General features: G+C 42.6%; 1 protein-coding gene and 1 long non-coding RNA gene across 5 annotated transcripts in view; one reads left to right on the top strand and one right to left on the bottom strand.

Annotated features, from left to right (window-relative positions):
• TTC7B (tetratricopeptide repeat domain 7B) overlaps window positions 1-16,221 on the bottom strand; it is a 275,124-nt gene that overhangs the window by 154,596 nt on the left and 104,307 nt on the right. The gene's annotated exons all lie outside the window — the stretch shown is intronic.
• Window positions 1,482-3,473, top strand: LOC129137000 (uncharacterized). The gene is made up of 2 exons (XR_008539075.2): window positions 1,482-1,769; window positions 1,858-3,473. It is a non-coding gene; the product is annotated as an uncharacterized LOC129137000 (long non-coding RNA).

A 16,221-nucleotide genomic window follows, 5' to 3' on the forward strand; every position in this document is an offset into this window, starting at 1 on the left:
CTGAAATCTATATTTTCATTTAAAAGGTGGGAGACAACACTGGGCAACAGGGCACAGGAATATGAGCAAGCACCGTGTGCAACATGGGTAAGGATAAAATATGAAGATGGAAGGCACAAAAAAACAGGAACTCCACCAAGCAACCACTCTGCATCTTTGAGAACATAAACTTATCAAACCCAGTAAATTCATCAAACCAACCCTCCTCCAAACCCCACACTGACGAAAAAGAAGCAAAGGGTCAGAGGCCCCTTCTGAGAGCGAGCATGTGACAACTGGAACCCGAGCTCCCTGAGTGTGAGCAGAGCACACCTCATCTCGCTGCCACTCACACCCCACAGGGACACATTTGGTGACATGTTTCATTAAGAGACAAATAATTATTTTGTAACATCCTGGTCAATATTTTCAAGCCCCACTTGTCCTCTCTGAAAGCTGCATCCAGCCTGCTGAGCTGGGAACGCTCCCCAGCCGGTCCCTTTACATTAAGCACCGCCACCACCTATGACATAACTCGGCGATATTTATAACCTGCTCATTAGAACATATCTCATCTTTCCAAAGAGCCACAGTGTGGGTCAGCCAGTGCAAACGTGTCAGCCAGCCTCTGCAGGCCGTGGCAGATGCTCTAGGTATTTGGCTCTCTTCTTGGATGACATTTTGAATCATGCAAAGATATTAAATCAAACTGAATGTGGGTTCTGTAAGTTACAAGCACTCATGAGGGCTATTAATTCGCATCTTATACCTACATGACATCCCAGGGCTCTCATGCACAAGAATGGCCCCAGAACTTTAAGATAATGATTTATTGGCATAGGTACATAAATACTCCCATAGTCCTCTCACCCACACATATCAGATGATATCAGATCAGAAGCTTGATGGTGGCATAAAAAGAGAAGCTGTGCTCAGGATGCCAAGCAGCACTAAAGGAAACCTAACAGAGACATGAATAAAGATTAGGTAACAGGCCCTGGGACATGCAATCTACTCTGCTTTCTCCTTCATTTGTTTTTATGGGATCCATGTTCACAGGCAACAAAGTACATTTGCTTTGGACTGAAGCTCAGTTCTCTTAAGTAACACGGCGGGAAGGAAATAGCTACAGCTAAACAAAGGATGGGAATGGATATGGTAGTCTAACTTTGTTCCAGAATCACGGATTAAACTCCTACTGGGTAGAGAAGGGATGGTACTTTGAATTGTATGAAATAAGCTGTGACTGAGGCAACATAAGTGGAGACCCTGGTTGAAGGGGCTGATTTACCAGGTAGAAATCAGGCCTGGAATAAGCAGTATCAAACCTAAATATTGTAACCCAGGGAAGCCTACAAATAGGAACTGGTCATTCAGAATGTTTCCAGTGTCCTAGGAAACAGAGTAAGCTACTTAGACAGTTACAGAAGCACAGAATTTTCCAGCTATAAATGATCCAACAGAATCTGGTCCATTATGACACAGAAGTGAAGGGCTTGCTCAAGCTCACAGGCCCAGTGAGAGAGTGAGCTGGGAGCTTTCTACCATACTCTGTTACCTTCCTGGGTACACATAAGCTCTAAAACAGAAGTGTAACTCTAGAGGAAGGAACAAAATATGAATCCAAGAGTTCAGGTCTATGTTTTGCATCATTAATATGCAAATTACTTCATATATTTATAACATAAATTCTGTGTGTCCCAGTGATGACAGCTAATAAGATACTCATTACTGGTCCAAAACTGGAAAGAATATCCGTTGGCCCAGGTGAAGAAGTCCAGTGAATGCGGGTAATGCCCTGGGCTGCCGAAAGAGATCAATGACGGGTAGAGAAATTCAATTCCCCCGTTAAGGTGCAAGACGGTTTCTCCCGTGCAGGACCGAGGCCCTCTGGTGGAGGAACGGAGGAAGTCTCCGCCCCGAAGGAGGCCAGGCAGGATGAGGCAACACCAGCCACTGGGTGCGTATTCCCAATTAAGCCTTTGAAGCAAATACAAGTTTTTCTCAAACTGTTTCCAGTTTATTCCTGGAGAGAGTTTAAGATTCAGAAGCAAATTCTTCCTCAATCTGGGAAGCATCTGCTTGTAAACAAAGAAGCCACAGTAACCACAGAGCTGAGAAGGCCTGAAGCTACAACCCATTGCAATGAATACGGCACCCAGAAGGGTGCCCGCCCCACCACAGATCAATCGGACAGCAAGAAGAGGTGAAACAGGCATATCTTAAGGTGCCCAAATGTAAAAGCATGATTCCCAGGAAATCCTGTCTTCCAAACATGTTTAAATCACATAATTTTATTCAACTAATCGCTTCCACTGTTGCCATGAGAGCAGAAAAGGAAAAATGTTCAAGTACACGGATAATCAGAACAAAAAAAAGAGGAAGTTAACTTGCAAGAATTCTATTCCAAATGCTATGAGATAACCCAATTTGAGAGAGGCAAACAAAACCCACACGATTGCTCTCATATCTTCAAACTGTTAGTTAATTCTTAAAATGTTGAGATCAATTAAGTATCTAAGAAGGAACTGTTGCTTAAAACTCCACTCAAAATGAAGATAAGAGAGCCAAGGAATCTCCCAATCTCCCTGTTTTGAGGGTTTCCACAAATCCCTGACATTAGGTCATTTATTCCATTTCAACACCCTTGCCTGAGAGAGTGCAATGATGTCAGAATTCATTATGGTAAACTATTCTCAAAACAAATGTTCCTGCCAGCATTCGCGCAGCGGGCACTCTGGCAAGCTGTCAGAACTTGGGGTTCATCTCCTGCACTTTACTTCACAAGCTTCCTGAGCTGGGTGCATTTCCTTCCACTTGGAATGGTTCCCAACAGCTCGGCTGGGACCAAGGAGGAAAGGGCCTGCAGGTCCCCGGAGCACCAGCTGCTCATTCCGCCTGACAGGCAAAGCTCTGCTTCGGCTCACCAACATCACTGTCCTCAGCCCATTATGGAGAGCTCAGGCCAGAGTCCCACAGCCTTGCTCTCATTCAAATCCTTGTTTTTCCACTGGCAGGAAAGCCTACCACTTTTCATGGGGACATAGTCTACTCTTCCCTTGACCTACTTCCATCTTTTCTTCTCTCCTATCTTTTCTATCTGGTTTTATCCTCCTCCTGCTGAGCCTCCTTCCAGGGCTTGTCTGCTGATTCGCCAGCATTCAACCCTCCCTCTCGACCCTCTGTCCTGGCGATAGGTTCCAGTTCCCCCTTGGGCCCCATGGCAGCACCTTTCCAGGCTCTGAAATGTACATTCTAACGTACAAGCTTACCGCACCTGGTTTCGTCCTGTTCTATGACTCTGAACCACATTCTCGGCTCTTTAATATTGCCATCTGTCCCTCTGTAATCAAACCAAGGAGGAAATGTAAATGGGAAGAAAGCCAGAGCTCCAAAATCAAAATGGAAAACCAAGGCTAGAGAAATTTGGGGACATGAGAATCATTTCAGCTTGTAATGAGTGGCTACTTCAATAATAAGCTCAATACATTTTTGTTGTGTTGTTATTTCTCCTTTTATTTCTTGGGAGTAGGGTGGGAAAAGACAATTCTTCCCTTTAACTTGTCCTTCCAAATTATCTTCAGACCTCAAAATCTGACCCAGGCACCAATACACTTAAATTCAATATCACCTGTCATTGTCGTGGAAACTCAAAGTAGTAGTGTGAATAAAAGACTGGGTCAATTTCCTGGGTAATGAGGAAAAGGAGGCCTGCTAGAGTCTATTCAATATTTTTTTCTCTTATGTGGCTGAGAATCTTATAACTAAAGATCAAACACAATAAGTCAACCCAGTAGATCTCAAAGAGCAAAGAAACCATCTGCCTTTCTCCATGTTTTCTTCTCACCAACCAGCACTCCTGAAATGCTGAAGCACTAGGTTACTTCCACAATGACTGAGCAATGTTTCTCAGCCGAGGCTAGGGTGGTCCCTGAGGACACACTGTTGAGCAGGGGACACCGTCCCTGCCTCAGGGAGCTTAGATGGCTTCACATCCCCACAAAAATGTAAGTGCCTCCAAGACAGAGGCCTTGGCTTTATTTACTGACATAACCCAAGCCTCTGAAACAGAGCCTGGCATACAGGAAGCACCCAATTAATATTTGTTGAATGAAAAAGAACCATCATGAGCCGAATGAACCAAGACAATGAGGGGATACATTTCCTACCCGTTTCTTGTCTCCTTCTTTCTCACTGAACACAGTTCAGCAGGCAGCAAAGCACTGCACTCTCTTAACTAGAATAGCCTAGTATGCCCTCGGGGGCTTTGCTTGTAGCGTGGAGACCTGGGGGAGCAGTACTCCGACACCAGTGGCATGCCCAGCCTAGCAGTTTCTAGAGAGCTACGTGGATAATGGAGATTTTGAGGTTTTTTAAAGAAAAGTTCCAGGCATTTCAGGGAAACTTTCCTGCCCTTGTGCCTTCACACTTGCTCCTCTGTCTGCAGGGTCAAGACCCAGGGCTGAGGCCAGCCTAGATAGCACTTTATACCTTTCCATACTGATTTTCATTTGAGTTTATATCTGTTCACCAACCAAACTGCAATCATTGTGAAGGCAAAGGCCCCCTATGTACCCACCACTCCTTGTCTCAACTGCCTTACAGGGCCAGCCAGTACCAGTGACGTTTAACAAGCTGGGCACCCCCAAAAGAAAGAAAAGAGTGAGCACCATCTTATATTCCCAGACTCCTTTCCCCATCTCCTTGCTGAAAAGAGTTATCTCAGTTACAAAGGGAACAACTAAAGCAGGTACTTGGTATGCCATGAGATACATCCCATCATCATATACGTATACCCTTATGGTATGTATCTGCTTTTCCAGAGTTGTAAGTGTTGACAAAGACAATGTCATTCTGGATATTGTCAACACTTACAACTCCGGAAAAGCAGATACATACCATGTATCTTCTAGGTCCATCACTTTTAGTTCTCAGGCTTGAGAATTTACGTAACCCTTAGTATCATCTATCTTGAAAAAGGCTGAAATCAAAACCAGATACCCAGATCTGGAAAGTGGGAGAAGAACAGATACCCTTCACAGTCCAAAAGGACACTGTGGCCGGCTGTCAGGGAGCTGTTTTTCCCAGAATGGAGTCCAGCTTCCCCCTCTGTACATACTCTCCTCCTCATATCCAATGACACGCATTTGTGAAGACAGATGGCTTGCTGCAGTCAGGGGCCAGGGATCAAACCCACAACCTTGGCCTCGTTAGCGAAGGGCTCTCTCTTACCCACGGAGCAAGCCAGCTGCAGCCTGGATATAGTGACAGAGGGTGTGACAGCCATCCACGCCGGGATGAGAACAAGCAGGCGAGGCTTCCGGATGTCTCACCTCAAATCTTATGAGAGCTGTACTGGGCTTAACAACATTTTTTGGACTACCTCAGCAATTGAGGCTTCCTCGTGACAAAAGCAGAGTCAATTATACATTTGGTCAGCCAGCCAGGTGGCACACAGTACAGGGAGTAGGGACTATGGCCCAGGCAGTGTAGGTGGCACCAGACACATAAAGTCGAAGAAGTCACAGAGAGTGGCTTCTTGGAGTTCATACTTCATGGGCCAGGACAGGAACACATAAACAAGTCCTTCCAACAGGAGTGCACAAGGCCTGTGAATGAAAGGTGGCCAGACTGCTCTGACAGCCCAGCCAGAAGAGCAACTCGCCTGCCCTTCACCTGTCCCCTCCACTCCCCTAAGCTCCGAGTCTCTGAGAAACAGCAAGTGTAGAAAGCCTTGCCCCATCTCACATCCTTCCTTTCAACCTCTGGGAATGAGTCAAAGAATATCAGTACTCATTCCAAAAGAAACATAAATATATATACACACAAATATATATTTCTCTCTCCATATATATCTGTGTGTGTGTATATATGTGTATATATGTATGTGTGTGTGTGTATATAGGTGTATATATGTATATGTGTGTGTGTGTGTGTGTGTATATATATATATGGAAAGAGAGAGAGAGAACACTCATACCTACTATGCACTAAGAAGTGAGGCACAGTGAACGCAATGGTAAGCCAGTCAGCAGACGTGAGACCTCATGAACTTGTATTTTAATGATGTTCAGTTTAACCCTAATGGTATCCAAACACACTTGGACTCCTCAACCTAACAATACTCAAAACAAACCAATTGGAACTTATCTATCATATAAGGATTGTCCTTCGCCCGGGAATCCATATGCTTATCTATATACCTGAATGTAAAGAGACAAAATAGAGTCATGGTTACAGACCCTGGAGTCAGACAGCATGAGTTCAAGTCCAAGCTTTGCCATTTATTAATTGTTGACCTTGGGCAAGTACCTGTGCCACAGTTTCCTTATAAAATGGAAATAACAACTGTACCCACCTCATTTAACCATACCCACCTCACTGTTGTAAGAATTAAACTAGTCAGTAACAACTGTATCGCCCTCATTGGGTAACTGTACCCACCTCACTGTTGTAAGAATTAAACTAGTCAGTAACAACTGTACCCACCTCACTGAGTAACTGTACCCACCTCACTGTCGTAAGAATTAAACTAGTCAGTAACAACTGTATCCACTTCATTGATTTGTTGTAAGAATTAAACTAGTCAATACATGTAGGAAGTGCTTTTTAAGTATTTGCCATTATTACTTCTGTTAGCCTCAAAACTCTATCATTGTTTAAAAAAAAAAAACTTTTGGAATTCTGGAATCTGTTTTCCAGTCAATTTATAGCATATGAAAATCTGCTTTACTTCTTTAAAGTCATTTAATTTTGAAGGAAAAAAGATATTCCCCAGTTTGATTCATTGATCCTCTTTGCTATTTACTGAAAGTCTACCATGTCCCAGGAACTCCCTATGTAATTCCCAGGTCTGGCTCACAATGACAAAAGACAACCCATGTCAGGTAAGAACAGTAAAAAACTTTCTCTGGGGCCTTGTGGTCACCCTCCTGGGAAATGATGTGACATCTCCTAAGAGTGCTGGTGCCCCTGACGGGGGCAGGGGAACAGTCTCCAGCCACGGCTTTGGGGCGGGGCACGGACAGATGACCGCATGTCTGGCAGGTGTGAATCCTGATTGCTCCATCACACTTAGCACAGTGAGCGTGTGGAGACTGTTCTGAGTTCATCAAGAAGGGCCACATCACACTAAAAAAATGTGAACTCAAAAGTGAACCACCAAAGCTTTATGAGCCCATAACACAAAGCTGGAGAGGAAAGCTCGCCACTTCCACTGGGGAAGTGTCTGCTCCAAACCTGGCTGGAGCTGGAAGGCAAGCATGAGGGCGGGGTCCCCGTCAGCCTGCTTCATCAGACGGGGCTCAATTAGCTGCACAGAACACTGATGGGCACAGGCCAACAATATTCATTTTTAACAGTCCAGAAAAGTGCAGAAAAAAGACAATCTGGAAGGTAAAAATGTCCTGCTAACAAAATGACTTCATTCATCAATTCTGAGTGGCAAAGTCACAGGAAAAGAACTTCTGGCCACCCTGTCCATCCCCTCAACTGGGCTATGGAGAGGAAAAAAAGGCAGAAAGGATGTCAAGGGGAGGAAAGTCCCTCCAAACGCACCACAAGCACTTGAGCTGGAAGTTCGAGTGTGAGGATAAGAGTGCAAAGTTCACTTCCATTCAATTGACAGGAGAACTGCGTTTCCAACACAACTCTGGGGACCACATTTCAAAGCTAGAACAGTGAGAAAAAAATCCAAGAGGATCATTTGAAAGAAAGGGAAAAAAAAAAAAGACCATTACATGTGCAGGGGTCAGCAGTCCAAATGGCTGCAGAAGCCAAGCAGGTAGCAGAGGTGGGTGAAGACAGACTGTGAGACGACAGGCGTCACAAGCCTACAGGCCTCCAATTCAAAACCATAACATAGAAACTCAACAGGGAAGGGAGGCTCTTTGCCATTAAATTGGTAAATAAAAGCCTCTAATATTTTTCTTGGGGAAACAAAGCAGTGCTGCTCAGTTTGAGGCAGCACAGTGCCGATGGGATTGTCACACATTCTCAGGAGTGGGACCAGATAACCCGCTTGGGCCTGGGAAAGGCAAATCTGCTGGGGAGAGAAGACAAAAAGGGCAAAGGTTGAGGAGGCTCATGAGAAGAAGGACCGGAAGTGAGCATGGAATGTGAGCCATCTGGGAACATGGCAAGGGGAACAAGTACCAGATGCCAGGCATGCACTGAGATGGGGAAGGACTGGCCAACGGGCTTCACCTTTTCTCTTCCTCATCTGCAAAATAGGACTAACACCTACTTGCCATACGCAATGAGATGGCACCTGGAAAGCTTCTGACTCCATGCTCAAAAACACGTGAATCCCCCGCCTTTCCCCAACCAGCTGCTACGTCCCACCATCCCGCCCTTCATTCCACATACAAACATTTACTGGCTAAAAGCCAAAAGCAGCCACTGGTGTGATTGTGAACCTTTGGTTTAATAGAAAACAGTGCAGAATCTGAACTGGTTTCTATGATGTACTACACTAAACTCTTCTTCTCAATTGTAGCTTTATACATGAGGAAACACATGCTTAGAAATAACAGGGAACATGCCCATGATCACACAGCCCACAGCAGAAGAGCTGGGATTTGAACTCAGGCCCTATCTGATGCCAGTGCTAAGGAAAGGTGAAGATGATCCCTGTCGTGCAGAAGCCTGCAGTCAAACTGGAAAATGTGACTATCTCCTATGACGCAAAACAAAGGCATCCCAGGGACAGGAGAGCAGCCCAGGAAGGCTCCCAGCGGCACAGGCCAGCTGAAGTCTCTGAACCTAGACACATCTGGCTGCAAAGAACGGGATGGGATCCCACTGGGAGTGGGTGACAAAGGGGTAGCAGAGAATTTATGCTGAGGCGTCTGAGCTTCACAGCAGAAACAGGACTCAGAAGAAAGATGGTGTCGGGGAAAAAGACTAATATTGATAAGATGGCGACAACACAGAAGATGCTCTGACCACAAGTCAACCCTCTGAAGTCAGTTCTTTCATCGCACAGCACCTCATTTATTTGGCTTTCCCAGTCAGAGTTCACACTCACTCCGACGCGAAGCTCAGGTTTACCTTGGCTCTATCTACAGAAAAGAAAAAGCTTTGCTAAGCACATCAGCAGAGCAAACATGATCTGTGAGGAGAATATTTAATTTGCTCAGGGGAATAAGCTATTTCAAGCCCCTCTAAGCCATCCAGAGGAGCTGCCATTTACTAAGAAACCACTGACATGGTAATTAAAATTATTCCACTCTCTCATCAAGAAAGTCCCCACAAGAAACTGGGCTTCTTCAGGACAGAGACTGGGTCCCTCCCACTAGGATGGAGTATGATCCAGCTGCACACCTACTCATGTAGCTGTTGTGAGGATGAAAGGGCACAGTCACTGCCCAGGAAAGGTCAGCCATCATCTTCTTCTGAGATACCACTAACTGGTTCCATGCCATCCCCCAACTCATTATTCCAGATGATCTGCCAGCCAACCTAGTGACACAGGCAGGAATTCGTTACTCGCAACTGATAAGGAGGGAAACTGAGCCCCAGAGAGAGAAGAAGGGAGTCTGGCCCAACAGCTCTAGGAGGGGCTGAGCCAGGACCTGACTCCCGGCCTCTGGGTTCCCAGGGCAGGGATTCCCTCCCCTGCCCTCTGCTGGGTACTGTTCTAGCCCATATTTCATTGACCCCCCTCAATTCTTTCTTAATATTTTATTCGATAAAATATAGATACAGAAAGTCATATAAAACAATTGTATGGCGTAGGGGACTATTAGAAGGCACACACCATGTAACCACCACCAAAAAAAATAAAGACACCGCCATTCACCACATGCCAATGAACAGCCCCCTCCAACTAAAAGTAACAACTACCCTGACTTTTCTGGTTAATTGCTTTGTTACTCAGGTAGGCATCCCTACACTATAGCCTTGTCCACTTCTTTTCACTTGACGATTCTTCAAAATCGCTCTTACTTTACACCTTCCCCCTACCTCTTTTTCTTACAACTTATCTGCTAGAGAAAACCTGAACTGTTCGGCCTATAGAGTTTCCCACTAGCTAGAAAACTGCACATTCATGCTACAGTTCAATACATGCCTCTGTTCTCTGTATTTCCTGCAATTTGGCAGCTAGATCCGCAGGCTTGATCAATTCAGGGTCGATCCCTTTGGCAAGACTTCAGCAGTGTTGTGCTCTTGTTCTGACATTAGCAGCCCTTAGTATTCAACACTTTCGGCATCAATCTCCTGGGAGTTACTAAGTGGTGACATTCTAATTCTCCCACTGCATTTTCATTTATTAGCTGGAACAATTTTTTTTTTTTTTTTGAGATGGAGTCTCGCTCTGTTGCCCAGGCTGGGTGCAGTGGCGCAATCTCGGCTCACTGCAAGCTCCACCTCCCGGGTTCACACCATTCTCCTGCCTCAGCCTCCTGAGTAGCTGGGACTACAGGCACCTGCCACCACACCTGGCTAATTTTTTTGTATTTTTAGTAGAGATGGGGTTTCACTGTGTTAACCAGGATGGTCTCGATCTCCTGACCTCATGATCCACCCGCCTCAGCCTCCCAAAGTGCTGGGATTACAGGGGTGAGCCACCACACCCAGCCCTGGAATAATTTTTATAAGATGTTTCATCTAATATTTGGCTTTCCAGTGGCTTAGTACACATAGTAAAATGTTTTATGTTTTCCATTTATTTGCTTAGTTTTCAAAATACTGAATTAGAACTCATGAACTTAAGCTCATTTGATTAGTCTATTGCGATTTTTACCCTTCTTGAAATTCAAACTATCCTATATTTGACCCGAGTCCTTTTAAAATGACCTAGGAATCTTTGATAGCTTCTTCGCTACACGGATGTAGGTAAAGGTGTTCCAGGCTCATCTTATACATTTCCTGCCCCAGAACTGGCATGAGGTTTCTTTTATTGAAATCTGATACTTCAAGATCAAAATCTAGGAGCTAGGGATGTTCACTGCTAATGGTTCAGTCACCTTAGCGAGAACTCTCTCTCTCACATATAAACACATACACACATACATGTATATATGTGTGTATATGCACATGCATATACATACACACACATACATAGACACAAATACCTCAGATTTCATACTGATATTTCCAATTTGATTATTCAAATTCAGGACTACAGTTTTTCCTAGACTACTTCTATCTTAAATCTGCTTTTTCCTTTCTTCCATAGCAAGAATATTCATTCTCAAGGACACAGGGGATGATGGAATTAGAACATTCCATAACTATTTAGTTGCTTTATTCCGTGTTATATGAGAAGTTTCAGAATAATACTAATAATACCACCATCAATTATTTTCATCATCTGTTATCAGTGATCTTTGATAATACCATAATTGTTTGGGGGTGCCACAAACCATGCCCACCTAAGATGGCAAACTTGATCAATAAATGTCATATATGTGCCCCACTGACCAGCCATTTCCCCATCTCTCTCCCTTTCCTTGGTCTTCCCTATTCCCTGAGACATAATATTGAAATGAGGCCAATTAACAACCCTACAATGGCCTTTAAAGTTCAAGTGAAAGGAAGAATTGCACATCTCTTACTTTAAATCAAAAGCTGGAAATAATTAAGATTAGTGAGGAAGGTCTGCCAAAAGCCAAGATGGGCTGAAAGTGGGGCCTTTTGTACCAAACACTTAGTCAAGTTGAAAATGCAAAGGAAGACTGCTTGAAGAAAATTAAAAGTGCCTACTCCAGTCAACACACAAATGATAAAAATAATTTTTTAAAAAAAGCAAAAGAGCCTTATTGCTGATAGGGAAAAAGTCTGCATGGTCTGGATAGAAGATTAAACCAGCCTCAACATTCCCTTAAACCAAAGCCTAATCTAGAGCAAGGCCCTAATTCTCTTCAATTCTTTGAAGGCTGAGAGAGGTGAAGAAGATGCAGAGGAAAAGTTTGAACCTGGCAGAGGCTGGTTTATGAGGTTGAAGGAAAGAAGCTGTTTCTATGATATAAAAGTGCAAGGTGGAAAGGTGTGGTGGCTCACGCCTGTAATCCCAGCACTTTGGGAGGCCGAGGCGGGCGGATCACGAGGTTAGGAGCTCGAGACCAGCCTGGCCAACATAGTGAAACCCCATATCTACTAAAAATACAAAAAATTAGCCAGGCGTGGTGGTGGGTGCCTGTAATCCCAGCTACTCCAGAGGCTGAGGCAGGAGAACAGCTAGAACCCAGGAGGTGGAGGTTGCAGTGAGCCAAGGTCACACCACTGCACTCCAGCCCAGGCGACAGTGCGAGACTCCGTCTCAAAAAAAAAAAAAAAAAAAAAAAAAGTGCAAGGTGAAGCAGCAAGTGTTGATATAGAAGCTACAGAAAGTTATCCAGAAGTTCTAGCTGAGGTCATTAATGAAGGTGCCTATAGTAAACAACAGATTTTCAATGTAGATGAAACAGCCTTCTATTGGAAGAAAATGTTATCTACGACTTTCGTAGCCACAGAGAAGTCAACGCCTGGCTACAAAGCTTCAAAGGACAGGCTGACTCTCTTGCAGGAGCTAATGCAACTGGTGACTTTGAGTTGAAACCAATGCTCATTTACCATTTTGAAAATCCTAGGGCCCTTAAGAATTATGCTAAATTGACTCTGCCTGTGCTCTGTAAATGGAACAATAAAGCCTGGATGAAAGCACATCTGTTTACAGCATGGTTCACTGAATATTTGAAGCCCACTGTTCAGATGCACTCAGAAGAAAGGATTCCTTTCCAGATATTACTGCTCATTGACAATGTACCTGGTCACCCAAGAGCTCTGATGGAGATGTATAAGGAGATAAAAGTTGTTTTCATGCCTGCTAACACAACATCCATTCTGTAGCCCAAGGGTCAAGGAGTAATTCTGACTTACTGTTTACCATAGATAGTGATTCCTCTGATGGATCTGGGCAAAACAAATTGAAAACCTCTGGAAAGGAATCTACAATGAACTCAAACAAATTTACAAGAAAAAAACAAACAACCCCATCAAAAAGTGGGTGAAGGATATGAACAGACACTTCTCAAAAGAAGACATTTATGCAGCCAAAAAACACATGAAAAAATGCTCATCATCACTGGCCATCAGAGAAATGCAAATCAAAACCACAATGAGATACCATCTCACACCAGTTAGAATGGCGATCATTAAAAGTCAGGAAACAACAGGTGCTGGAGAGGATGTGGAGAAATAGGAACACTTTTACACTGTTGGTGGGACTGTAAACTAGTTCAACCATTGTGGAAGTTGGTGTGGCGATTCCTCAGGGATCTAGAACTAGAAATACCATTTGACCCAGCCATCCCATTACCGGGTATATACCCAAAGGATTATAAATCATGCTGCTATAAAGACACATGCACACGTATGTTTATTGCGGCACTATTCACAATAGCAAAGACTTGGAACCAACCCAAATGTCCAACAATGATAGACTGGATTCAGAAAATGTGGCACATATACATCAGGGAATACTATGCAGCCATAAAAAATGATGAGTTCATGTCCTTTGTAGGGACATGGATGAAGCTGGAAACCATCATTCTCAGCAAACTATCACAAGGACAAAAAACCAAACACCGCACGTTCTCACTCATAGGTGGGAATTGAACAATGAGAACACATGGACACAGGAAGGGGAACATCACACACCGGGGACTGTTGTGGGTTGGGGGGAGGGGGGAGGGATAGCATTAGGAGATATACCTAATGCTAAATGACGAGTTAATGGGTGCAGCACACCAACATGGCACAAGTATACATATGTAACAAACCTGCACGTTGTGCACATGTACCCTAAAACATAAAGTAAAATAATAAAATAATAATAATAATTTCTCAACCTGAAAAAAAAGAATATTTATGAGCAATTACATAATTTGTATCTTAAAGAGTGGTATTATTTTATAATGCTTTTGTCATGGCATAAGTCTAGCATAATATTAATTGACATCAACCTTATTTATATATAATTTATGTTTGAGGGCTCAAATCTAACCAGTGGCAAATCCAAGTTTATGTAAAAATTAAATCTCTTCTAATGAGTGTAATTTCATGTGCATTTTTATAGTTTCTCTTTCGTTAAAAAAAAAAAAAACCTTATGTGCCAGAAAAAAAAAAAAGAAAAGAAATTGTATTTTCAGGCTGCTAACTGTCAATATTTTGGATAAACTTTTCTACTTGAAAAAAAAAAAAAGAAAACCTCTGGAAAGGATTCACCATTCTAGATACCACTAAGAACACCTGTGATTCATGGGAGGACATCCAAATATCAAGAAGAACTGGAGCTTGGAATAAATTGTTTCTAGCTGTCATGAATGACTTTGAGGGGTTCAAATCTTCAGTGGAGGAAGTAACTGCAGGCATGGTGATAATAGCAAGAGAACTAGAATTAGAAGTGGGGCCTGAAGATGTGACTGAACTGTGGCAATCTCATGATGAAACTTGAATGGATGAGGAATTGCTCTTACAGATATACAAAGAAATAAGTTTCCTGAAATGGAATCTACTCGTGGTGAAGATTCTGTGAACACTGTTGAAATAACAACAAAGGATTCAGAATAGTATATCAACTTAGTTGATAAGACAGCAGTAGGGTTTGAGAGGATTGATTCCAATTTTGAAAAAGTTCTACTATGGGTAAAATGCTATGAAACAGCATTGCATGCTACAGAGAAATCTTTTATGAAAGGAAGAGTCCATCAACGTGGTACACTTCATTGTTGTCTTATTTTAAGAAATTGCCACAGCCACCCCAAACTTCAGCAACCACCACTCCATCAGTCAGCAGCTATTAACATCAAAGCAAAACCCTCTACCAGCAAAAAGATATGACTTGCTGAACGCTCAGATGACTGAGCATTTTTTAGCAATAAAGTATTTTTTAACTAAGGTATGTACTCTTTTCTGGACATAATGTTATTGCATACTTAACAGAATACAGTATAGTGTAAATATAACTTTTATATGTGCTGGGAAATCAAAAAATTCATGTCACTTGCTTTATTGACATTATTGTATGGTCTGAAACCAAACCTACAATATCTCTGAGGTATGGCTGTATTCAAACTTCTGAAGAAAAAACAAAAACAACAACATCTTGTCAATCAAGAATTCTCTATCCAGTAAAACTATCCTTCAAAAATGAGGAAAAAATAAAAACATTTCCACCTAAGCAAAAAGTGAGAGAATTCATTGTTAGTAGACCTGCCCAATACAAAATTTTAGGGAAGCCTTCAGATGACAAGCAAATGATACCAGAGGGTCATAGGAATATATAGGAATAAACTAATAAAAGCACCAGAGATGTAAATATGTGGGTAAATATAAAAGACTGTATAAATATTGTTTTATCTTTTCTTTTAATATCTTTAAAAAATAACACTGTGTAAAGGGAAAATTAATATATTACATTGTTTTTATAACACAAAGAAGACGGGGGAAATGAAGCTATATTGGAGCAAAGTTGCTAGTACTGAAATTAAGTCAATACTAACTTGAAGTTGACTGTGATAGTTTAAAGATATATCTTATAATCCATAGAGAAAACAGAATTATTTTTTCTCCCGATGGAGTCTCGCTCTGTTGCCCAGGCTGGAGTGCAGTGGTGCAATATCAGCTCACTGCAACCTCTGCCTCGCTGGTTCAAGCAATTCTCATGCCTCAGCCCCCCAAGTAGCTGGGATTACAGGTGCCCACCACCATGCCCAGATAAATTTTGTATTCTTAGTGAAGCCGGGGTTTTGCCATGTTGGCCAGGCTGGTCTCAAACTTCTGGCCTCAGGTGATCCACCCGCCTTTGCCCCCCAAAGTGCTGGGATTACAGGCGTGAGCCACTGTGCCCAGCTGAAAACAGAAAATTTTTTCCAAAAAAATGCAGTTAAAAATCAACAGAGGAATTTAAATGGTATACTAAAAAACTATTTTTTAACAACCATTAAAAAGGGTAGAAAGGAGGAATGAAGAATCAAAAAAGACAAAAGACATACAGAAACAAAGGGCAAAAACAGTATGTGTAAATCCAATCATATCAATAGTTACATTAAATGTGTATGACTACATTCCATTCAAAAGGCAAAAAGGTTTATACTAGATAAAAAAACCAAGATCCACCCATATGCTATGTATAAGAGATAGAGACACTTTAATTCAAAGACACAAATAGGTTGAAAATAAAAGGACAAAAAAATATATTATGTAAACAGTAACCATAAGAGAAGTAGTGTGGCTATATTAATACCTGGTAAGACA

Source organism: Pan troglodytes, chromosome 15 (genome assembly GCF_028858775.2).
Source record: "Pan troglodytes isolate AG18354 chromosome 15, NHGRI_mPanTro3-v2.0_pri, whole genome shotgun sequence".
NCBI lineage: Eukaryota > Metazoa > Chordata > Mammalia > Primates > Hominidae > Pan > Pan troglodytes.